The 23,738-nt window shown below is 51.1% G+C and overlaps 1 long non-coding RNA gene across 3 annotated transcripts in view; it reads left to right on the top strand.

The window, feature by feature from the left end:
* Positions 1–600: 600 nt before the first annotated feature.
* The window catches only part of LOC109549726 (uncharacterized), a 42,005-nt gene continuing 18,867 nt past the window's right edge, over positions 601–23,738 (top strand). Inside the window, exons 1-5 of one of the 3 annotated variants that reach the window (XR_012326012.1) lie at positions 601–8,893; positions 9,233–15,620; positions 16,137–20,821; positions 21,798–22,242; positions 22,345–22,416. This is a non-coding gene — a long non-coding RNA (uncharacterized lncRNA). Of the gene's footprint in view, positions 15,621–16,136; positions 20,822–21,797; positions 22,243–22,344; positions 22,417–23,738 lie in introns of all 3 variants that reach the window. The other 2 variants (XR_012326011.1, XR_004522332.2) reach the window with 2 other exon arrangements.

Raw genomic sequence — 23,738 nt, 5'->3', positions numbered from 1 at the left:
GGCCCCGCCCCCGCCAGCTGCCCCGCCCCCCGCCGGCCCGCCGCAGCCGCTGCCCGGGCAACGGTGCGCCGCCGTCACGTGACCGGCCCGCGGGGGCGCTGTGGGCCACGTGACACTGCGGGCCGGCGGGGGCGGGGCTCGAGGCCCCTCCGGGGGGGCCCCGGGGGTCCCAGCTGCGTGGATGCTGCTCCTGCCGGAGCACCAAAAACCCGCGAAAGGTTGCTCACGTCTCCTGCTCCCTGGGCGCGCCGCGGGTAGCAGTGAGCAGGGATCCGCGCGCGGCGGCGAGAAGAGCCGGAAGCCTGGGCATCCCTCGCTCTCCCGCCCCGCCGGCCGCACGAGCGCCCTGGGCCCTGGCGACAGAACGGGGAGGCTGCGCTTTCTCTGCCCCCTGGGTCTGGCCAGCAAGTCCAGGTCAGGGTGAGCCCTGCTTGGCCCGAGGTGTGGGGGTCTGAGCGCCGAGTGGGAGCACGGGGTTCCAGGGTGAGCCCCGGAGAACGTCCGGGACCGGTCACTGACCCGGTGGTGGGGTGGGATCCCGTTATCAGACTGCAGGGTGTGCGGGGGGTGGGGAGCGTCGGGGGGCGTGGGGAGAAAGGGTGTAAGGGAGGCTCTGTTCGGGGAGATGTGGGTGGCCACGCCCGAGTTTGCCGGGCGGACGGTGGCACCAGGCAGAGCGCGCCCCGGAGCTGGTCGCCCAGACTGCACCCTCACCCAAAGTCCCAGCGAGACCTGCCGGGTCCTAACCCGGGTGCAGCATGCTTGGCGCGCCGAGAGCTGTTCTCAGTGGGCAGAGCACTGGAGGAGAAAGTGTTTCTGCGGTGCCTCTGGCTCCTTCCGTCCGAGACTGCAGGGAACCTCTCCCCGGGAATGGTGAACTCTCCGGTTTTACAACCGAGACCTTCAAACAGGAACGGTCTTTTAGGGAAGTACACGTGAATAATTCACTAAGAGAAGAGATGGGTTCCTATCAACCCACCGTGCCACACGGGCCCTCAGAGTACTTCCTGCGTGCCCTACATAGGATTTTTCCATCTGTCACAACATTGGACCGTGACACATTTATCCAAACGGAAGAAAAAAGAGAAAAATTCCGCTCGTGTCAACCAGTCCAACTTTTCTGACAATTGGAAGAGTAAACGTTAGCAGATGCCAGGGCAAACCCATTTATACTGCAAGACGCATTTTAGGGGCCAGTGCTGAGAGCCAGGATGATACCTTTTAATCCAGGAGGACACTTAAGAGCAGACTAAGCCAGTTTCCCCCTGGTTACTGCCCTAATAAAGGGCGGAGGAAAAGCCCAGGGTCTGATTACCGCCCGCTCCCATGGCTGCAGGAAAGAGATCACGGGATTTCAGGGAGCAAAGTCCTCAAAAAGCATATAGTGTGGCTTCCACACCTCAAGCAGCTGGAAAAGTGGACTGGAAAACAGGAAGAAAACACTTTGTAAACATCAGTAGTTGCCTCACAGATGAACATTCTTTCAGCAGCAGAGTCATTCGCTTTCGTTCTCACCCTTGAACCCTGACTGCACATCCTTTAGAAACCTTCTAAGCCAGTTAGCCACGCCCCCACCCCCGAGCACAGCATGTCTGGGCAGAAGCAGAAGGTAAGTCACAGTTACCAGGGCTTTTCAGAGCTCGTTTCCTAACCAAACCCAGAAAATGGCTTTCCCCACTCTGGAAGATTAAGGGTGGTGACTGTGTTGAAAGGAGAGAGATTTAATGATCACAATACAGTAGTTGCAGGCCCCCCTCAGGTGCCCAGGCAGTTGAGTTGGGGCTACACAGAGGCGAGGAGGTTCAGGTACAGGTCCACGGTACCAGCCACTCAGCCGGGATGTCTGGGCTCCAGTTTGTGCTGTCATTCTCGGCAAGTCGCTTCCTCTCCCGAGGCCTCGGCTGCCCCACATTTGAAAAAGACCAACTCTGGGAGGCATATCCCAGGGGTCAGCCACCTTCTAGTTGCCTCATCCACGCGTGCCCCCTCGTTTAGTGACTGCCATGGTCCTTGCTGTTTTCCTCTCTCCCCTAGGATGGCCTCACACCTGGTATGGACAATGTATCCAGTCCCCTGACACGGCAGTTCTGTCCCCTTGGCCATCCGCTCCTATGGCCTAGCCCTTATTATCATCACCTTCTGTGAACTCCCCCGACCAGGGATCGAACCCAGTCCCTGGCAGTGAAAACTCTGAGTCCTGATCACTGGACCGCCGGGGAATTCCCAGCATAAACGCTTAAATTCAAATATCCCACTTTCTGACGCTTCTTCCTCACTCAGTCCCCCATCACTCTCCTGACTCTGACACCTATTTTTCTCCCTCTCAGCCTCCTTTCGGCTTCTCCTACTGACACCTCTCCCCACTTCTCAGAGAGCTGTCATCACTTCCTTTGTTTCCTCCTCAGCCATCTGCAGTCTGCTGCCCTTTGTGCTGCTAAGTCCAGATGTCTGGGCCACTGCCCTGTCTGTCACCGGGTCCCCCTCCTTCCATCTGGAGACACTCCTTCCTTCTCTGGTGAGGCCACCGGCCATTCCCCGGTGCAGGCCTCTCCTCTGCCATCTGTCCACTAGATGCGGCCGTTTCTCAGGGTCCTGTCTGGGTTCCTCTCTCCACATTTCTGTCTGAGTGGTCTCACCCACTCCCGTTTTGCCTGAGGGCTCCCAGATCATCACCTACAACCCCAGTCTCTTCCCAGCCTGGCAGGGCGTGCCCCAAGGCCCGCCAGCTTCACCAGGCCCTCAGCTGAATTCCTCATCTTTCCCTCACACACCTGCCCCACCTCCTGGTCACCTGTCCCAGGGCAGTTCCACCATCCGCCCAACTGGTGACTCTGTAGATCTGGTGTCATTCCTGACTCCCCTCCTCCCCATCAAGTCCTGTGAATTCTCCCACCTACGTGTCTCTGAAATACCCTCTCCCACCCCTGTGTCCCCCTCCTGCCCCTGCAACCCCTGCTCCACACACTTCTTCCTCCCCCCGTCCCCCCCATCCCCGTCTCTATTCTTTTTTTTTTTTTTTTTTTTTTTTGCGGTACGTGGGCCTCTCACTGTTGTGGCCTCTCCCATTGTGGAGCACAGGCTCCGGACGCGCAGGCTCAGCGGCCATGGCTCACGGGCCCAGCTGCTCGGCGGCATGTGGGATCTTCCCGGACCGGGGCACGAACCCGTGTCCCCTGCATCAGCAGGCGGACGCTCAACCACTGCGCCACCAGGGAAGCCCTATTCTTTTTTAAAAAAATAATAAATTTATTTACTTATTTTTGGCTATGTTGGGTCTCCGTTGCTGAGCGCGGGCTTTCTCTAGTTGCAGCCAGCGGGGGCTATTCTTCATTGCGGTGTGCGGGCTTCTCATTGCAGTGGCTTCTCTTGCTGCGGAGCACGGGCTCTATGCGCACGGGCTTCAGTAGTTGTGGCACGTGGGCTCAGTAGTTGTGGCTCACAGGCTCTAGAGCGCAGGCTCAGTAGGTGTGGCACACGGGCTTAGTTGCTCCGCAGCATGTGGGATCATCCCGGACCAGGGCTCGAACTCACGTCCCCTGCATTGGCAGGCGGATTCTTAACCACTGTGCCACCTGGTCTGTATTCTAACTCAGGCCGTCGTCATCCCAGGTCTGCGTTACTGAGCTACCCTCCCCTTGTCCAGAAGTCCTGGGTCCCATGCCCACGCAGCACCCTGTGCAACACGCCACTGATCTTCTCTCGTCTGTGTCCCTGACCGGGTCTGGAACGCCTTGAAGGTGAGGACTGTGTTGCCTAGCAAAGTGCACTTAGGAACCCTTTGCATTTAGCCCTTAGTTCTGCTCAATAAACGTTTACTACATTCTAGGGAATAGGAAAACTGCCTGAGGACTCGCCCCAGGTTAATTTCTAAGAGTGTTCTCCTTACTGAACTAGGTTAATATATAGTTATTGTAGCTCACTTTAGTCAAGTATGCCAAACAGTAAACATAAACTTCCAAAAGGGGAGGAGAAGAAAACATACCTATTTCCAGTGATGATGCCACAAGAAATGGTTCCCACACAGCTCTGCTTCCACGCAGCCTGGAAACCAGGTTTAGCTACATTCCTATTTCCTAAAGTCAATAGAACGTCACTCCTCTAACACAATTTATTTTTTTCCCCAAAAGATAAATGTTGAAAACAGAGAATTCAAAATAGTGATGGTACTTTGTATGCTCCAAACCAGTGTTTCACAAGGTATGGAGGGGAGGGGAGCCATAGTGGGATCCCCTGAGGTACCTGCTTAAAATGCCTAATTAGGGCCTGAACTGTAATGAATCAGTCTCGGGGGTGTGTCTGGGGTCTGGATTTTAAAAAAATATTTATTTATTTGGCTGCCCCGGGTCTTGAGTTGCACCATACAGGATCTTCGTTGCAGCACGTGGGATCTTTAGTTGTGGCATGTGGGATGTACTTCCCCATCCAGGGACCTAACCCCAGCCCCCTGCATTGGGAGCACAGGAGTCTTACCACTGGACCACCAGGGAGGTCCCTGGGGTCTGGATTTTTTAGGTAGGCTCCTCCCCTGCTGCTGCACTGCGGGCATCAAGGCAGAGAAGGTGACTAACTGTGTCTACTCCTAGGTCCTTCCTGCCGTAGGAGCAGTTTTTCAGGTGTGAACGACTTACCGGCTTGCTCTCAGTCACTGAGATTTGCTCAGTGACATTTATTGAGCCCCTATTGCGTCCCAAGCACTGTGCTGGCGCTAAGGGTCAGCAAGGAGCGGGACTAGCAGGTCCTCACTGTCACGAGCTCAGCTGAGTCTGGGGCTGTGCGGGCTGCTAGTATGACGGGGCCCGGGCGGGGGAACGAGTGATGGGGCTGTGGAAAAAATGAAACAGGGTGGGTGGAAAGCTGAGCCCCACGGGGGAGGAAGAGGCAGAGCCAGTGTTCCTGAGGCAGGAACTGCTTCCCGGGGTGGGGCCATCGGGAGCAAGAGGGAGGGAGGGGATCCGGCACGAGAGGGAAGCAGGCAGGGGCTGGATTGAAGGCCTTCAGCTCCTATTGTAAGTGTGAGGGAAGCCCTTGCGGACTTAAGTCAGAGGGATGGCAAGATCTGGTTTGCTTTTTTTTTTTTCTTTTTTGGCCATGCCACAAGGCATGTGGGATCTTAGTTCCCCGACCAGGGATCGAACCCGTGTCCCCTGCATTGGAAGTCTTAACCACTAGACTGCCAGGGAAGTTCCTGGTTTCTGCTTTTTTAAAAGATCACCCTGGCTGCTTTGTGGAGAACAAAGTTGGGGAGTGGCGTGTTGTCAAATTCAAGTTGTTGTGCCCGACACGCAGTGAGGCCCAAACAAACAGAAATGTCAGAGTTTGGAGCAGAGAAAGGTTAATTAGTCCAGGAGGTGCCAACCTAGCAGATGAGAGACCTAGGCTTGTCTCAGATCCATCTTGCTGGCTGGCTGGGGCGCAAGGTTTTTAAAGGTGAAAAAAAAAAAAAAAGGTAAAGAGGGTCTTTGTGATTTCAGCTTCCTGATAAGACCTTAGCTGCAACCTCCTGGCCCTCATACGTCTTGTGACCCCATGTGTCACTGGTGATCAACCTGTCTGTTCCTGCAAAGCAAACTAGTAAATCCTGGTCTTTTGATCCCTTAATTTCTTTCTAAGAGAGAGCAAAAGTAATGCTTGAGGTGTTTTATTATTTACGTAGAGCCTATGTGACTGGTTACGACTTTCAATTCCCGCTCGGACCCTGCTGTTTTCTTTAGGACTTTTGGGGCCTGCTCTTTCCTGTGTTTCTGTGTTCCCTCACTTCCCTAATTAGTAACTGCTTGAATCTGCTCTTTGAAACTCAGGGAAAGTCTAGGAGACTAAAGCCTTTTTCTACAAACAAGAACCAGGAGACACGGAAAGGCTTTTGTATCCAGGAGGGCCCCGTAGGGTCCTGATTGACTTCAACCCCCCCCCCTTTTCTTTGATTCTCCTCAGTCTTGAGGGGGACAGGAGCAGGACAGAAAGGGTATAAAGTTTTGGGTAGAGAGCTTAATCATAGACTCGGCAGAAGAACTTGGTTTTGGGGGGAGTTGGTTTCCCCCAAAGAGGGAGTAAAGTAGAAAGAGGCTACAGCATCCATCCAAGCTAGAGACGCTGGTGGTGTGGACTCGGGTGAACAAGGCAGAGACCATGAGAGTGAGCAGGCCCAGCGAGATGGATGGACGTGGGGAAGCCGGGAGCAAAACAGGAAGCAGCGATGACCCTGACTCCTAGGTTAGGGGCCCAAGCAACTGGGTGGAAAGTGGTGCAACTCACCAAGGTGGGAAGATAGAGGAGGAACGTGCTTAGGAGGTGAAATCAAGGTTTTCTTATGCTGAGCTCACGGCGCTCATTAGATATCCAAGGGGAGACATCGGGTGGGTGGGTGGACACGTGTCTGGGCTCTAAAAGGAAGTTGAAGCCAGAACCTCAGACGACATCAGTGAAGCTAGTGTTTAAAGCCACCTATTAGAAATGATCTCCTGGGGCCTGAGTACTGACAATAGAAGACTGTGCTCTGGGTCACCCCAATATTCAGAGTCTGAGCGGCAGCGAAGCAAGCAAGGGAAAGGCGGAAAGAGAGCCAGGAGGCAGTGCCGGCAGGAATGCTAACAGGAGAGTGGGAAACTGAATAGGATGCCACCGAGGGGCTGGACTGGGCAAAACTAGAGGGATTTCAGTGGGGTCACGGGGAGGAAAGCTCGCAGGATGAGAGCGAAGAGGTGGAAGCAAACGCAGAGAACCTTGGGGGAGTTTAGCCGAGAAGGGGAGGAGGTAAGTGGGGTGACAGTGACAGGAGGGCACGGGGACAAGGGCTCCTGTTCTGTTGCTTCTCAATGGGAAGCACCGGGCTGATCGCTGCCGGGAAGGGGCCAGGAGACCCGGGATGAAGTGCTTCTGTGAAACAGTTACCGCAAGGGGGCGGGGAAAGGGAGAGGCCTGGGGAGGGAGGACACGAAAAAATGCCTTTTAGAAAGTGGGAGAGTGACTCTACGAGGGTAGTATAAGACCTCAGGAGAGGAGGGGAGTGCTGGGTTCCTGTGCGACCCCCCGTGATCCCACATTCCCCTGGGACTGGTCAGTCCAGCTGCCTGGTTGGGTGAGATAAAGGATTGATAGCCCCAGGGACTGTGGCTCTAAAGTACAATTCCTTGCTTTAGGGAACATCTGTCCCTGTCACTGCAAGGCTGCACACCCACGTCCACTCATTCTCCAAACACACACACAGTTAGCTCTCATTCATGGTAGTTAGATTCCATAAAGTGGCCGCAGACACTGCATTAGCAGACACTGAACCAACCATTCCTGCCTGGGGAAACACAGGGTGAGGTTTCTGTGAGCCTCGGGCCACATCCACCAATCAACATACAGCCTTGTTTTGTGTGTGTTTTTTGTTTCAAGACACTTTCATTAGTATACATTACTGATTCACTAGTGTTGAACTCAGAGCATCATGACTCAGGCCTGAGCGAAGGTGCTCTAAGACACACCCCAGCCTCCTTGTGCTTAGAAACACTAGCTGGAGCTTCGGCACGGTGCCTGGGGGCCATTTTGTTTAAATGGCAAAATCATCAAGAAAAAGCAGAAAAATGCAAAGAAAGGCCTGCGATGAAGTAGGTTTGAGCTAAAACAAGAAGGCCGAGTGTCGCCTTGTTTGGCCTCAGCCGGGAACGCGTGCATCGGGCAACTCAAAATGTTGCTACTTTGCGCATGCAAACGGCAGCAAAAGCACCAGGAGTATCGATTTTGGGGTTACGAATAACACTGAGTGAGTAGGCCAATTCACAGAAATAGAACCGGTGGGCCATGAGGAGCGACTGTATTTAAAACTATTAGATATTATGACACACATTATGCGAACACACACACACAACACACAGGGGTCTCACTAAAGGAACGGCCTTATGCCTGGCACCCTCCCTGCCAGGTTTGGGCTCCGCATGCCTCTCCCTGAAGCGGCACAGCCCTGTGGGGCTGGGACCGGCAGGATGGACTCTGCAGTCATACTGCCTGGGTTCATCTGGCGGCTCTAACACTTCCTTGCTGGGTGATTATTGGTCAAACCCATTTCACCTGCCTTCACTAATCAAGGTCACTTAAGACTTGCAGTCCTCCAAGCAGCACGGAGCCTCCACAATAAGATGATTCCCCGAGTTGTCTTCCAGGAGCTTGGAGTCAGCTGTGTCTAGTTTGAGCTGAGCTGGTTAAGACTGGATAGGACCACTGACCCTCCACATGGGTGGCCTCTTGACGTCAGAGAGCCACCCTCAGATCGTGCTAAGCGCCTCTTGTTTTTTCCTTCGGCCACGCCACGCCGCTTGCAGGATCTTAGTTCTCCGACCAGGGATGGAACCCGTGCCCCCTGCAGTGGAAGCGCAGAGTCCTAACCGCTGGTCCGCCAGGGAATTCCCACCCTCCAGTTTTGAAGGTGCAGAGGCCTGTAGCTGAGCCACACCTGCTCAGGATGACGATGGCCACGCCTTTTCCCAATCACCTATCCCCACGCTCCCCACGCCTTGGACCACCCTGCTGCTTTATTGGTCATCCCATAATATACCCCGAGCATCTTGCCTTCCGGGAGGCGGGTCTGAGCCTTTCTCTTCTGTCTCCCCACGTGGCTGCCTTGTGAACTAAACCCTCTCTGCTGCAAACCTCGGCGTCTCAGCGATTTGGCCTGCTGCACGTCACGCAGAAGGTTCGGGGACAAAGATGGTGAGCCGGCCGGGGGTGAGTCCAGACGGACCTTTCGCCCGTGGCTGGTCGGCCCCTTGCTGGTATTTTGAGTCCAAGCAGCTGCGTCGTCCTTCTGTTCCGGGGACTGTGCCCCGGGTTTCCTCAGTGAGACGCTGTGGGCCTCCGGCGCCTAGTTTTGTTTCACAGCAAAGAAACGGTTTTGGGTTTGGAAGACGTCTTTTGGGTAACACACCTGTGCCTAGGTTATTTGGCATTCCCATCCGGATTGGGGGGTGGGGAGGGGGGAGAGGGTGGAGGCCCACCTGGCAGGATTTTGGTAGAAAATAGAAAAGGTTCCAGCTGCTCAGGTGCTCCATACCTGGGTTGGAGGCCCGGGGAGCTGGGTTCGGTCTTGTTTTTGGTCTGTTTGTTTGTTCCACGATATCCTTTAGACTCTGGAGCATAATGGCCTAAAAATGGATCCTTAGGTTACAGTACAAGTTTGCAACTAGACTCATTTTGTAAATGGGAAGAAAAATGGGATGAAGTACCTTATGTACAGTCTTTTACGTTATTGTGTCAGAATAAAGCACGTGCAGAGAAGATGAAGGCCCAACAGGAAGGGAAGGCAAAGAAACCCGGTTTGCTTGATTAGGAGGAGGCGGACTTGCTGTGGGCTCAGCTGGGCACCCCGACTGCTCTTCCCCCGCCCCCATATGATGGCGCCCCTGCTCCTTCGCTGCTGCTGCCTGAGCCACAGCCTCCGGCTTGGGGTGGAGGGCGCCCTCCCAGTCTCTGAGGATGGAGAAGTAGGCGTGGTCTCCCCGCTCATACACTGCAGGGCACTGGATTTGGCCAGGGAGCTACCCATTCTCAGGCAGGGCAGTCTCCATTCAGGTAAGTCCCCGGTGGGGTGTGGCCAGTGAGACTGGGCAGCTGAGGGGGTGGATCTGGGTCCATCCCCCCTTGGCAACTTCGGATTTATTTCCTTGAAAGGGCAGTGTGCCACCTTCCAGAGATGACCCAGAGATAATGGAAAATATTTTTTCATCGGTATTTTTTTTTTTTTTTTTTTGCGGTACGTAGGCCTCTTACTGCTGTGGCCTCTCCGTTGCGGAGCACAGGCTCTGGACGCGCAGGCTCAGCGGCCATGGCTCACGGGCCTAGCCGCTCCGCGGCATGTGGGATCTTCCCGGACCGGGGCACAAACCCGTGTCCCCTGCATCGGCAGGCGGACTCTCAACCACTGCGACACCAGGGAAGCCCAGTAAGACTCTTGAAGAAGGTAAACAGCTGGCACATCAGATGCCAGAGTTAACTGACAAAGACAGTGACCACGAAAGACAGGGCCCAGAGGCTCCTTTAAATCCCGACTGTCTCAGTATCTCCCATATGGAGCCCTGGGTGATTATGGCAGGGGGCCACTTACTCGGTTTAAAATACAAAACTTACTAAATTTTGTTCTGTGTCTTATGTTAGCAACTGGGGTGTCCGGAGAAACCTTGAAAAAGCCTTTTCTCCAGCTGCTAGACTCTCAGGTGGAGGAGGGCCCTTCTGAAGCATAGCTTTCTGGACAAGCCTGAATGGCCCAGTCCCCTTCCGGGATGAGATTTACTAACTGAAGTTAATGCCAAGGTTACCTTTGCACCTGGAGGAGTGGACACCACAGTTCCACCAGAGCAGGCTTGTACATCGCAGGCTCTATTGCTCCGACCTCAAAGGGAACAGCCGGCAGCCATTCTGGAAGAGGTACTGCAAAAGGTGAGTCCAGAGGTATGGGCAGATGGGAGGCTGGGAAAAGCAAAGGCAGCTCCACCCGTACAGCTGAGGCTCAGCCCTGGGGCAAAAATTCCAAACTTCATGCAGTACCCAGTGAAGGAGCAGGCAAAGCATGGAATTCATCCCCTGCTAACAGCCTTCCTCGAATATGATTTAACGCGTCCCTGCGAGTCACCTTATACTCCAGTTTTACCAGTCTAGAACCAGGTAGGGATGAATATTGGTTTGTGCATTACTTAAACGCAATTAATCGAATTGTGGAAGATACTCATCCAGTAGTCCCTAATCCGTACACTCTCGTCACTACTGCTCACCAGAGATTTTTGTTGGTTTACTGAACTGGATTTGAAGGAGGTTTGGGGGTTTGTTTGTTTTGCATACCCTTGAAATTTGAACCCCAAGAATGGTTTGCTTTTAATGGGAAGATCTAGATACAAGGGTAAAACAACAGTATTGCTGGACAGGAAGTCCTGAGGGACTTAAAAATTCCCCCATGATGTTTGTAGAAATCCTGGTGAAATATTTGAAGGCCCTTCAACTAAACGAGGGAGCCCTGTTCCAGTACGTGGATGGTATCGTTCTGATTGCCAGTAAAACAAAGGATACCTGAGGCGAGAATACAGTTTTGATTTTGAACTTTGTGACTGAATGAAGCTATAAGGCGTCCAAGAAAAAGGCGTAGTTCTCTGCCCTCTGTTAAATACTTGGGTTTTGAACTCCCATAAGGACAGAGAGACTTGCTCCCTGACAGAAGGGAAGCTCTAGCCGGGGTTGCAGTTTCCACTATCAGGAGGCAATTGTGGGGATTCCGGGGAATAGCTGGGTTCTGCTGCATTTTGATCCCCAACTTTGGATTCGTGGTAAAACCATGTTAGGAAGCTCTTAGAGGAGGAGGAGATGACACTCTAGACTGAAATCTTGCAAGAGTAAACATCCGGAAGACCAGCTTCATTCTCCCTAGACTGGACCTTGTGTGGAACGTGATGGGAAATGGAAACCATACTGCAGAGGAGAACTGTCGACCGAGATTGTCCAAGCCTTGGCTGGCTCCAGACCCTGTACACTGACTTTTCCCAGTGGGCAAGTGAACCCCTAAAAGATTTTAAGCAGCTTTTCAGAAAGAAGCCACAAGAAAGAAATTAAGGCTTGCAAGGACAATTCAATGATTAGGACTTCTCATACTTGGGCAAAAGCAGGTACTCTCTCTAGCTGTTGGATATTTCATCCAAAACCTTTTTCTGTATTTGATCATGCTGACCCCTTGATCCTGCCTGTCATTAATTTTTTTAAAAATTATTTTGGCCGCACCACGAGGCATGTGGGATCTTAGTTTCCCAACCAGGGATTGAAATTGAGCCCCCTGCATGGGAAGCATGAAGTCTTAACCACTGGACCACCAGGGAAGTAAGTACCTGTCATTAATTTTTTGACTGTCCCTAACTTCACTGTAACATATCAGATTAGGCTACTCAACAGAATTTCCTGTCGTGTTTTTCCTTGTCTAAGGTGAAATTTGGTCCTTGGGACCTCAGATGTAAAAAAAAAAAAAAAAAAAAAAAAGACTATAGTCTACCCCGGTCAAGGTTATATTAGGTAAGGACAGAAAACATACTTATTTTTCCCTAGCCTGTGTTCCTTCCATATTTAAGTGTTTCAGCCAAACTGATAATGATTGGGACTCTCCAATATGTAAAAAGGTAAGATACTGATCCCTGGCTTGACCTTGTCCTAGATAAAATCCTTAAAATAAGCCTTAATTTTAACAGTGTGTGTCCCCTCAGGGTACATATTTGTCCGCCGTTTCAGTGATCAATCTTGGACCTATGACTGCTGGCACGTAGGTGGTATCTGTTTCTTGGGATCAACTTGAAACTGGCAACAAGAGAATGTTTTCAAGTGAGCACTAAACAGTTGCATTCCTGAAGCTTTGGTTAGCCCTATGTTTTTGTTGTTTTTAATTGGAGTATAGTTGATTCATTGAATACAGTGCTGTGTTAGCCCTATGCCTCTTATCGGCAGGAATTACATTCAGTCATCGCCCCCTCTTCCCTCGAGATGGAGGAATGATGTAAAGATGGGGGGTGGGGGATAAAACTGGGTAAATTATCAGTCAAGCCCATTTCACCTGCCTTCACTAATCAAGGTCACTTAAGACTTGCAGTCCTCCAAGCAGCCCGGAGCCTCCACAATAAGATGATTCCCCGAGTTGTGTTCCAGGAGCTTGGAGTCAGCTGTGTCTAGTTTGAGCTGAGCTGGTTAAGACTGGATAGGACCACTGACCCTCCACATGGGTGGCCTCTTGACGTCAGAGAGCCACCCTCAGATCGTGCTAAGCGCCTCTTGTTTTTTCCTTCGGCCACGCCACGCCGCTTGCAGGATCTTAGTTCTCCGACCAGGGATGGAACCCGTGCCCCCTGCAGTGGAAGCGCAGAGTCCTAACCGCTGGTCCGCCAGGGAATTCCCACCCTCCAGTTTTGAAGGTGCAGAGGCCTGTAGCTGAGCCACACCTGCTCAGGATGACGATGGCCACGCCTTTTCCCAATCACCTATCCCCACGCTCCCCACGCCTCGGACCACCCTGCTGCTTTATTGGTCATCCCATAATATACCCCGAGCATCTTGCCTTCCGGGAGGCAGGTCTGAGCCTTTCTCTTCTGTCTCCCCACGTGGCTGCCTTGTGAACTAAACCCTCTCTGCTGCAAACCTCGGCGTCTCAGCGATTTGGCCTGCTGCACGTCACGCAAAATGCTTGGGGACAAAGATGGTGAGCCAGCCGGGGGTGAGTCCAGACGGACCTTTCGCCCGTGGCTGGTCGGCCCCTTGCTGGTATTTTGAGTCCAAGCAGCTGCCTCGTCCTTCTGTTCTGGGGACTGTGCCCCGGGTTCCTCAGTGAGACGCTGTGGTACTTCGGCGCCTAGTTTTGTTTTGCAGCAAGGAAACGGTTTTGGGTTTGGAAGACGTCCTTTGGGTGAGTAACACACCTGTGCCTAGGTTGTTTGGCATTCCCGTCCGGACGGGGGGGTGGGGAGGGGGGAGAGGGTGGAGGCCCACCTGGCAGGATTTTGGTAGAAAATAGAAAAGGTTCCAGCTGCTCAGGTGCTCCATACCTGGGTTGGAGGCCCGGGGAGCTGGGTTCGGTCTTGTTTTTGGTCTGGTTTGTTTGTTCCACGATATCCTTTAGGCTCTGGAGCATAATGGCCTAAAAATGGATCCTTAGGTTACGGTACAAGTTTGCAACTAGATTTATTTTGTAAATGGGAAGAAAAATGGGATGAAGTACCTTATGTACAGTCTTTTACGTTATTGTGTCAGAATAAAGCACGTGCAGAGAAGATGAAGGCCCAACAGGAAGGGAAGGCAAAGAAACCCGGTTTGCTTGATTAGGAGGAGGCGGACTTGCTGTGGGCTCAGCTGGGCACCCCGACTGCTCTTCCCCCGCCCCCATATGATGGCGCCCCTGCTCCTTCGCTGCTGCTGCCTGAGCCACAGCCTCCGGCTTGGGGTGGAGGGCGCCCTCCCAGTCTCTGAGGATGGAGAAATAGGCATGGTCTCCCCGCTCATAACCTCCAGGGCACTGGATTTGGCCAGGGAGCTACCCATTCTCAGGCAGGGCAGTATCTATTCAGGTAAGTCCCCGATGGGGTGTGGATACTGAGACTGGGCAGTTGAGGGGGTGGATCTGGGTCCATGCCCCCTTTTCAACTTTGGATTTATTTCCTTGGAAGAACACTATGCCTCTTGGGAGATGACCCAAAGAAAATGGAAAATCTTTTTACATTGTTTTTTTTTTTTTTTTGCGGTACCTGGGCTTCTCACTGCTGTGGCCTCTCCCTTTGCGGAGCACAGGCTTCGGACGCGCAGGCTCAGCGGCCATGGCTCACGGGCCCAGCTGCTCCGCGGCATGTGGGATCTTCCCGGACCGGGGCACGAATCCGTGTCTCCTGCATCGGCAGGCAGACCCTCAACCACTGCACCACCTGGGAAGCCCTCATCGGTATTTTTTTGCAACCCACAGCCTAACTTGGAGAGGTGTTCAACATTGAATCAATACCCTCCTCACTTCAGAAGAATGTTAAGTGGTGCTGAGGAGGGAGATGGGCTTCATACAGAATCCCCTGGCAGCCCCCTATGGGCTGCTGCAAGCGGAGCTGTACCAGCACTGGATCCTAGCTAGACTGTGAATGCTGGAGATGGGCTAAAACTTAAGCATCATGGAGACTGCATTCCTGCAGGCTTACGAAGAAGGGCGCCGAGACAGTGAAGCCTCAGTGAAGTACAGGAGGTAAGACAGAAACTGAATGAGGATCCTTCAGAATTTCCAGAAAGGGTCTTTAAAGCTTATAGGCAATATACAGATAGAGACCGTGAGGCTCCAGAGAATCTAAGGATGGTTATGTGACTCATTGATCAGAGTGCTCCCAGCATACAGAAGAAACTGCAAAGGTGGGAGGGACTTTAGGGATGTCTTTGTCTCAACTTGTTGAAATTGCCTTTAAAGTTTGTAATGGCAGGGAGCAGGCTCAGGAGAAAAGGGAACACTGGAGAATGAAACAGCGGACTGCTCTGCTGGCGGCTGCCTTAGCAGAGGGAAGAGCTGGACCAAATGGAGGACCCCCCCCCCCGAGGGACCCGGCCAGAGGTAGCAGGACATCTGATAGTGGGATCCCGCCAATGTGCATATTGCAAACAGCAGGGACATCCGAAGTAAGACTCTTGAAGAAGGTAAACAGGTGGCACATCAGATGCCAGAGTTAACTGACAAAGACAGTGACCACGAAAGACAGGGCCCAGAGGCTCCTTTAAATCCCGACTGTCTCAATATGTCCCATATGGAGCCCTGGGTGATTATGGCAGGGGGCCACTTACTCGGTTTAAAATACAAGACTTACTAAGTTTTGTTCTGAGTCTTATGTTAGCAACTGGGGTGTCCGGAGAAACCTTGAAAAAGCCTTTTCTCCAGCTGCTAGGCTCTCAGGTAGAGGAGGGCCCATCTGAAGCATAGCTTTCTGGACAAGCCTGAATGCCCCAGTCCCCTTCCAGGGTGAGATTTACCAACTAAATGCCAAGGTTACCTTTGCACCTGGAGGAGTGGACACCACAGTTCCACCAGAGCAGCTTGTACATCGCAGGCTCTAGTGCTCCGACCTCAAAGGGAACAGCCGGCAGCCATTCTGGAAGAGGTACTGCAGAAGGTGAGTCCAGAGGTATGGGCAGATGGGAGGCTGGGAAAAGCAAAGGCAGCTACACCCGTACAGCTGAGGCTCAGCCCTGGGGCAAAAATTCCAAACTTCATGCAGTACCCAGTGAAGGAGCAGGCAAAGCATGGAATTCATCCCCTGCTAACAGCCTTCCTCGAATATGATTTAACGCGTCCCTGCGAGTCACCTTATACTCCAGTTTTACCAGTCTAGAACCAGGTAGAGATGAATATTGGTTTGTGCATTACTTAAACGCAATCGAATTGTGGAAGATACTCATCCAATAGTCCCTATTCCATACACTCTCGTCTCTACTGCTCACCAGAGATTTTTGTTGGTTTACTGAACTGGATTTGAAGGAGGTTTGGGGGTTTGTTTTGCATACCCTTGAGATTTGACCCCCAAGAATGGTTTGCTTTTAATGGGAAGATCTAGATACAAGGGTAAAACAACAGTATTGCTGGACAGGAGGTCCTCAGGGACTTAAAAATTCCCCCATGATGTTTGTAGAAATCCTGGTGAAATATTTGAAGGCCCTTCAACTAAACGAGGGAGCCCTGTTCCAGTATGTGGATGGTATCGTTCTGATTGCCAGTAAAACAAAGGACACCTGAGGCCAGAATACAGTTTTGATTTTGAACTTTGTGACTGAATGAAGCTATAAGGCGTCCAAGAAAAAGGCATAGTTCTCTGCCCTCTGTTAAATACTTGGGTTTTGAACTCTCATAAGGACAGAGAGACTTGCTCCCTGACAGAAGGGAAGCTCTAGCCGGGGTTGCAGTTTCCACTATCAGGAGGCAATTGTGGGGATTCCGGGGAATAGCTGGGTTCTGCTGCATTTCGATCCCCAACTTTGGATTCGTGGCAAAACCATGTTAGGAAGCTCTTGGAGGAGATGACCCTCTAGACTGAAATCTTCGAAGAGTAAACATCCGGAAGACCAGCTTCATTCTCCCTAGACTGGACCTTGTGTGGAACGTGATGGGAAATGGAAACCATACTGCAGAGGAGAACTGTCGACCGAGATTGTCCAAGCCTTGGCTGGCTCCAGACCCTGTACACTGACTTTTCCCAGTGGGCAAGTGAACCCCTAAAAGATTTTAAGCAGCATTTCAGAAAGAAGCCAGAAGAAAGAAATTAAGGCTTGCAAGGACAATTCAATGATTAGGACTTCTCATACTTGGGCAAAAGCAGGTACTCTCTCTAGCTGTTGGATATTTCATCCAAAACCTTTTTCTGTATTTGATCATGCTGACCCCTTGATCCTGCCTGTCATTAATTTTTTTAAAAATTATTTTGGCCACACCACGAGGCATGTGGGATCTTAGTTTCCCAACCAGGGATTGAAACTGAGACCCCTGCATGGGAAGCATGAAGTCTTAACCACTGGACCACCAGGGAAGTAAGTACCTGTCATTAATTTTTTGACTGTCCCTAACTTCACTGTAACATATCAGATTAGGCTACTCAACAGAATTTCCGGTTGTGTTTTTCCTTGTCTAAGGTGAAATTTGGTCCTTGGGACCTCAGATGTAAAAAAAAAAAAAAAGACTATAGTCTACCCCGGTCAAGGTTATATTAGGTAAGGACAGAAAACATACTTATTTTTCCCTAGCCTGTGTTCCTTCCATATTTAAGTGTTTCAGCCAAACTGATAATGATTGGGACTCTCCAATATGTAAAAAGGTAAGATACTGATCCCTGGCTTGACCTTGTCCTAGATAAAATCCTTAAAATAAGCCTTAATTTTAACAGTGTGTGTCCCCTCAGGGTACATATTTGTCCGCCGTTTCAGTGATCAATCTTGGGCCTATGACTGCTGGCACGTAGGTGGTATCTGTTTCTTGGGATCAACTTGAAACTGGCAACAAGAGAATGTTTTCAAGTGAGCACTAAACAGTTGCATTCCTGAAGCTTTGGTTAGCCCTATGCTTTTGTTGTTTTTAATTGGAGTATAGTTGATTCATTGAATACAGTGCTGTGTTAGCCCTATGCCTCTTATCGGCAGGAATTACATTCAGTCATCGCCCCCTCTTCCCTCGAGATGGAGGAATGATGTAAAGATGGGGGGTGGGGGGTAAAACTGGGTAATTATCAGTCAAGCCCATTTCACCTGCCTTCACTAATCAAGGTCACTTAAGACTTGCAGTCCTCCAAGCAGCCCGGAGCCTCCACAATAAGATGTTTCCCCGAGTTGTGTTCCAGGAGCTTGGAGTCAGCTGTGTCTAGTTTGAGCTGAGCTGGTTAAGACTGGATAGGACCACTGACCCTCCACATGGGTGGCCTCTTGACGTCAGAGAGCCACCCTCAGATCGTGCTAAGCGCCTCTTGTTTTTTCCTTTGGCCACGCCACGCCGCTTGCAGGATCTTAGTTCTCCGACCAGGGATGGAACCCGTGCCCCCTGCAGTGGAAGCGCAGAGTCCTAACTGCTGGTCCGCCAGGGAATTCCCACCCTCCAGTTTTGAAGGTGCAGAGGCCTGTAGCTGAGCCACACCTGCTCAGGATGACGATGGCCACGCCTTTTCCCAATCACCTATCCCCACGCTCCCCACGCCTCGGACCACCCTGCTGCTTTATTGGTCATCCCATAATATACCCCGAGCATCTTGCCTTCCGGGAGGCAGGTCTGAGCCTTTCTCTTCTGTCTCCCCGCGTGGCTGCCTTGTGAACTAAACCCTCTGTGCTGCAAACCTCGGCGTCTCAGCGAGTTGGCCTGCTGCACGTCACGCAGAAGGTTCGGGGACAAAGATGGTGAGCCGGCCGGGGGTGAGTCCAGACGGACCTTTCGCCCGTGGCTGGTCGGCCCCTTGCTGGTATTTTGAGTCCAAGCAGCTGCCTCGTCCTTCTGTTCCGGGGACTGTGCCCCGGGTTTCCTCAGTGAGACGCTGTGGGCCTCCGGCGCCTAGTTTTGTTTTGCAGCAAAGAAACGGTTTTGGGTTTGGAAGACGTCTTTTGGGTGAGTACCACACCTGTGCCTAGGTTGTTTGGCATTCCCGTCCGGATTCGGGGGCGGGGGGGGTGGAGAGGGTGGAGGCCCACCTGGCAGGATTTTGGTAGAAAATAGAAAAGGTTCCAGCTGCTCAGGTGCTCCATACCTGGGTTGGAGGCCCGGGGCACTGGGTTCGGTCTTGTTTTTGGTCTGGTTGGTTTGTTCCACGATATCCTTTAGACTCTGGGCCATTTTAGCATGGCCTAAAATGAATCCTTAGGTTACAGTACAAGTTTGCAACTAGATTTATTTTGTAAATGGGAAGAAAAATGGGATGAAGTACCTTATGTACAGTCTTTTACGTTATTGTGTCAGAATAAAGCACGTGCAGAGAAGATGAAGGCCCAACAGGAAGGGAAGGCAAAGAAACCCGGTTTGCTTGATTAGGAGGAGGCGGACTTGCTGTGGGCTCAGCTGGGCAGCCCGACTGCTCTTCCCCCGCCCCCATATGATGGCGCCCCTGCTCCTTCGCTGCTGCTGCCTGAGCCACAGCCTCCGGCTTGGGGTGGAGGGCGCCCTCCCAGTCTCTGAGGATGGAGAAATAGGCATGGTGTCCCCGCTCATACCCTGCAGGGCACTGGATTTGGCCAGGGAGCTACCCATTCTCAGGCAGGGCAGTATCCATTCAGGTAAGTCCCCGATGGGGTGTGGATACTGAGACTGGGCAGTTGAGGGGGTGGATCTGTGTCCATGCCCCCTTTGCAACTTTGGATTTATTTCCTTGGAAGAACAGTATGCCACTTTTGGGAGATGACCCAAAGAAAATGGAAAATCTTTTTACATTGTTTTTTTTTTTTTTTTTGCGGTACCTGGGCTTCTCACTGCTGTGCCCTCTCCGGTTGGGGAGCACAGGCTCTGGACGCGCAGGCTCAGCGGCCATGGCTCACGGGCCCAGCCGCTCCGCAGCATGTGGGATCTTCCCGGACCGGGGCACGATCCCGCGTCCCCTGCATCGGCAGGCGGACTCTCAACCACTTCGCCACCAGGGAAGCCCTCATCAGTAATTTTTTGCAACCCACAGCGCAGCTTGGGCAGGTGTTCAACATTGAATAACTACCCTCCTCACTTCAGAAGAATGTTAAGTGGTGCTGAGGAGGGAGATGGGCTTCATGCAGAATCCCCTGGCAGCCCCCTATGGGCTGCTGCAAGAGGAGCTGTACCAGCAGTGGATCCTAACTGGACTGTGAATGCTGGAGATGGGCTAAAACTTAAGCATCATGGAGACTGCATTCCTGCAGGCTTACGAAGAAGGGCGCCGAGACAGTGAAGCCTCAGTGAAGTACAGGAGGTAAGACAGAAACTGAATGAGGATCCTTCAGAATTTCCAGAAAGGGTCTTTAAAGCTTATAGGCAATATACAGATAGAGACCGTGAGGCTCCAGAGAATCTAAGGATGGTTAATGTGACTTATTGATCAGAGTGCTCCCAGCATACAGAAGCAACTGCAGAGGTGGGAGGGACTTTAGGGATGTCTTTGTCTCAACTTGTTGAAATTGCCTTTAAAGTTTGTAATGGCAGGGAGCAGGCTCAGGAGAAAAGGGAACACTGGAGAATGAAACAGCGGACTGCTCTGCTGGCGGCTGCCTTAGCAGAGGGAAGAGCTGGACCAAATGGAGGACCCCCACCCCCTAGGGACCCGGCCAGAGGTAGCAGGACATCTGATAGTGGGATCCCGCCAATGTGCATATTGCAAACAGCAGGGACATCCTAAGTAAGACTCTTGAAGAAGGTAAACAGGTGGCACATCAGATGCCAGAGTTAACTGACAAAAGACAGTGACCCCGAAAGACAGGGCCCAGAGGCTCCTTTAAATCCCGACTGTCTCAATATGTCCCATATGGAGCCCTGGGTGATTATGGCAGGGGGCCACTTACTCGGTTTAAAATACAAGACTTACTAAGTTTTGTTCTGAGTCTTACGTTAGCAACTGGGGTGTCCGGAGAAACCTTGAAAAAGCCTTTTCTCCAGCTGCTAGACTCTCAGGTGGAGGAGCCCCCTTCTGAAACATAGCTTTCTGGACAAGCCTGAATGCCCCAGTCCCCTTCCGGGATGAGATTTACTAACTGAAGTAAATGCCAAGGTTATCTTTGCACCTGGAGGAGTGGACACCACATTTCCACCAGAGCAGCTTGTACATCGCAGGCTCTAGTGCTCCGACCTCAAAGGGAACAGCCGGCAGCCATTCTGGAAGAGGTACTGCAGAAGGTGAGTCCGGAGGTATGGGCAGATGGGAGGCTGGGAAAAGCAAAGACAGCTCCACCCGTACAGCTGAGGCTCTGCCCTGGGGCAAAAATTCCAAACTTCATGCAGTACCCAGTGAAGGAGCAGGCAAAGCATGGAATTCATCCCCTGCTAACAGCCTTCCTCGAATATGATTTAACGCGTCCCTGCGAGTCACCTTATACTCCAGTTTTACCAGTCTAGAACCAGGTAGAGATGAATATTGGTTTGTGCATTACTTAAAGCAATTAATCGAATTGTGGAAGATACTCATCCAATAGTCCCTATTCCATACACTCTCGTCTCTACTGCTCACCAGAGATTTTTGTTGGTTTACTGAACTGGATTTGAAGGAGGTTTGGGGGTTTGTTTGTTTTGCATACCCTTGAGATTTGACCCCCAAGAATGGTTTGCTTTTAATGGGAAGATCTAGATACAAGGGTAAAACAACAGTATTGCTGGACAGGAAGTCGTCAGGGACTTAAAAATTCCCCCATGATGTTTGTAGAAATCCTGGTGAAATATTTGAAGGCCCTTCAACTAAACGAGGGAGCCCTGTTCCAGTATGTGGATGGTATCGTTCTGATTGCCAGTAAAACAAAGGACACCTGAGGCCAGAATACAGTTTTGATTTTGAACTTTGTGACTGAATGAAGCTATAAGGCGTCCAAGAAAAAGGCATAGTTCTCTGCCCTGTTAAATACTTGGGTTTTGAACTCCCATAAGGACAGAGAGACTTGCTCCCTGACAGAAGGGACGCTCTAGCCGGGGTTGCAGTTTCCACTATCAGGAGGCAATTGTGGGGATTCCGGGGAATAGCTGGGTTCTGCTGCATTTCGATCCCCAACTTAGGATTCGTGGCAAAACCATGTTAGGAAGCTCTTAGAGGAGGAGGAGATGACCCTCTAGACTGAAATCTTGCAAGAGTAAACATCCGGAAGACCAGCTTCATTCTCCCTAGACTGGACCTTGTGTGGAACGTGATGGGAAATGGAAACCATACTGCAGAGGAGAACTGTCGACCGAGATCGTCCAAGCCTTGGTTGGCTCCAGACCCTGTACACTGACGTCTCCCAGTGGGCAGGTGAACCCCCAACAGATCTTAAGCGGCTTTTCAGAAGCCACAAGAAAGAAATTAAGGCTTGCAAGGACAATTCAATGATTAGGACTTCTCATACTTGGGCAAAAGCAGGTACTCTCTCTAGCTGTTGGATATTTCATCCAAAACCTTTTTCTGTATTTGATCATGCTGACCCCTTGATCCTGCCTGTCATTAATTTTTTTTTTTTAATTATTTGTTTTGGCTGCACCACGAGGCATGTGGGATCTTAGTTTCGCAACCAGGGATTGAAACTGAGCCCCCTGCATGGGAAGCATGAAGTCTTAACCACTGGACCACCAGGGAGGTAAGTACCTGTCATTATATTTTTGACTGTCCCTAATTTCACTGTAACATATCAGATTAGGCTACTCAACAGAATTTCCTGTCATGTTTTTCCTTGTCTAAGGTGAAATTTGTTCCTTGGGACCTCAGATGTAAAAGGAAAGACTGTAGTCTACCCCTGTCAAGGTTATATTAGGTGAGGACAGAAAACATACTTATTTTTCCCTAGCCTGTGTTCCTTCCATATTTAAGTGTTTCAGCCAAACTGATAATGATTGGGACTCTCCAATATGTAAAAAGGTAAGATACTGATCCCTGGCTTGAACGTGATCTAGATAAAATCCCTAAAATAAGCCTGCATTTTAACAGTGTGTGTCCCCTCAGGGTACGTATTTGTCCGCCGTTTCAGTGATCAATCTTGGGCCTATGACTGCTGGCACGTAGGTGGTATCTGTTTCTTGAGATCAACTTGAAACTGGGAACAAGAGAATGTTTTCAAGTGAGCACTAAACAGTTGCATTCCTGAAGCTTTGGTTAGCCCTATGCTTTTGTTTTTTTTAATTGGAGTGTAGTTGATTCATTGAATACAGTGCTGTGTTAGCCCTATGCCTCTTATCGGCAGGAATTACATTCAGTCACCGCCCCCTCTTCCCTCGAGATGGAGGAATGATGTAAAGATGGGGGGGGTGGTGGTAAAACTGGGTAATTATCAGTCAAACCCATTTCACCTGCCTTCACTAATCAAGGTAATTCATTTTGAAACTTGCATGTTCTCCAAGCAGCATGTAGCCTAAACAATGTTTGTCTCAGTTGTTTTCTAGGAGCTTGGAGTCAGCTGTGTCTAGTTTGAGCTGATCTGGTTAAGATTGGATAGGACCACTGACCCTCCAGCTGGGCCTGCCCACGTGTCCACTTGGTGACCTTTTGAGTCAAAGGGTAACCCTCAGATCATGCTAAGCACCTCCATTTTTGCATGTGCAGAGGCCTGTAGCTTAGTTACTCCTGTGCAGAATGACAGTCACCGCAACTTTTTCCAATTACCCATCCTCACTGCCCCCACGCCTCAGACTGCCTTGCTTCTTTATTCCATAAACACCTGGCGTCCCTTGCCTTCCAGGAGGTGAATCTGAGACTTGTTGTGTCTCCTTGCTTGGCTGCCTTGTGAATAAACCCTCTCTTTTCTGCAAACCCTGACATCTCAGCGTTTTGGCTTGCTGCACGTTGGGCAAAATGATCCTGGTTTGGTAACATTCACAAGGGCATTACTTAGATTCTCCCCCAATCAAGTTTTTTTCTTTTTTTTTTAAGGGGTGAGTGTCTCTCCCTTCTCACTGACATTTAATTTTTCCCTTTTCCTAAACAAACAATACCCTGAAGAAATGAAACTGAGCAGGACCCTGGGGGATCTTCCTGGGGACAGCTCTAGTAGTTTTCTGATGGCATTTTAAGGCTTCTCTATTTATAGTATCATGTCATCTGCAAACAATAAGTTATACTTCTTCTTTTCCAATTTGTATT

This window comes from Tursiops truncatus, chromosome 15 (genome assembly GCF_011762595.2).
Source record: "Tursiops truncatus isolate mTurTru1 chromosome 15, mTurTru1.mat.Y, whole genome shotgun sequence".
Lineage (NCBI taxonomy): Eukaryota > Metazoa > Chordata > Mammalia > Artiodactyla > Delphinidae > Tursiops > Tursiops truncatus.
Note: the sequence above shows the minus strand (reverse complement) of the source record. Positions and strands in the feature narration are given on the sequence as shown.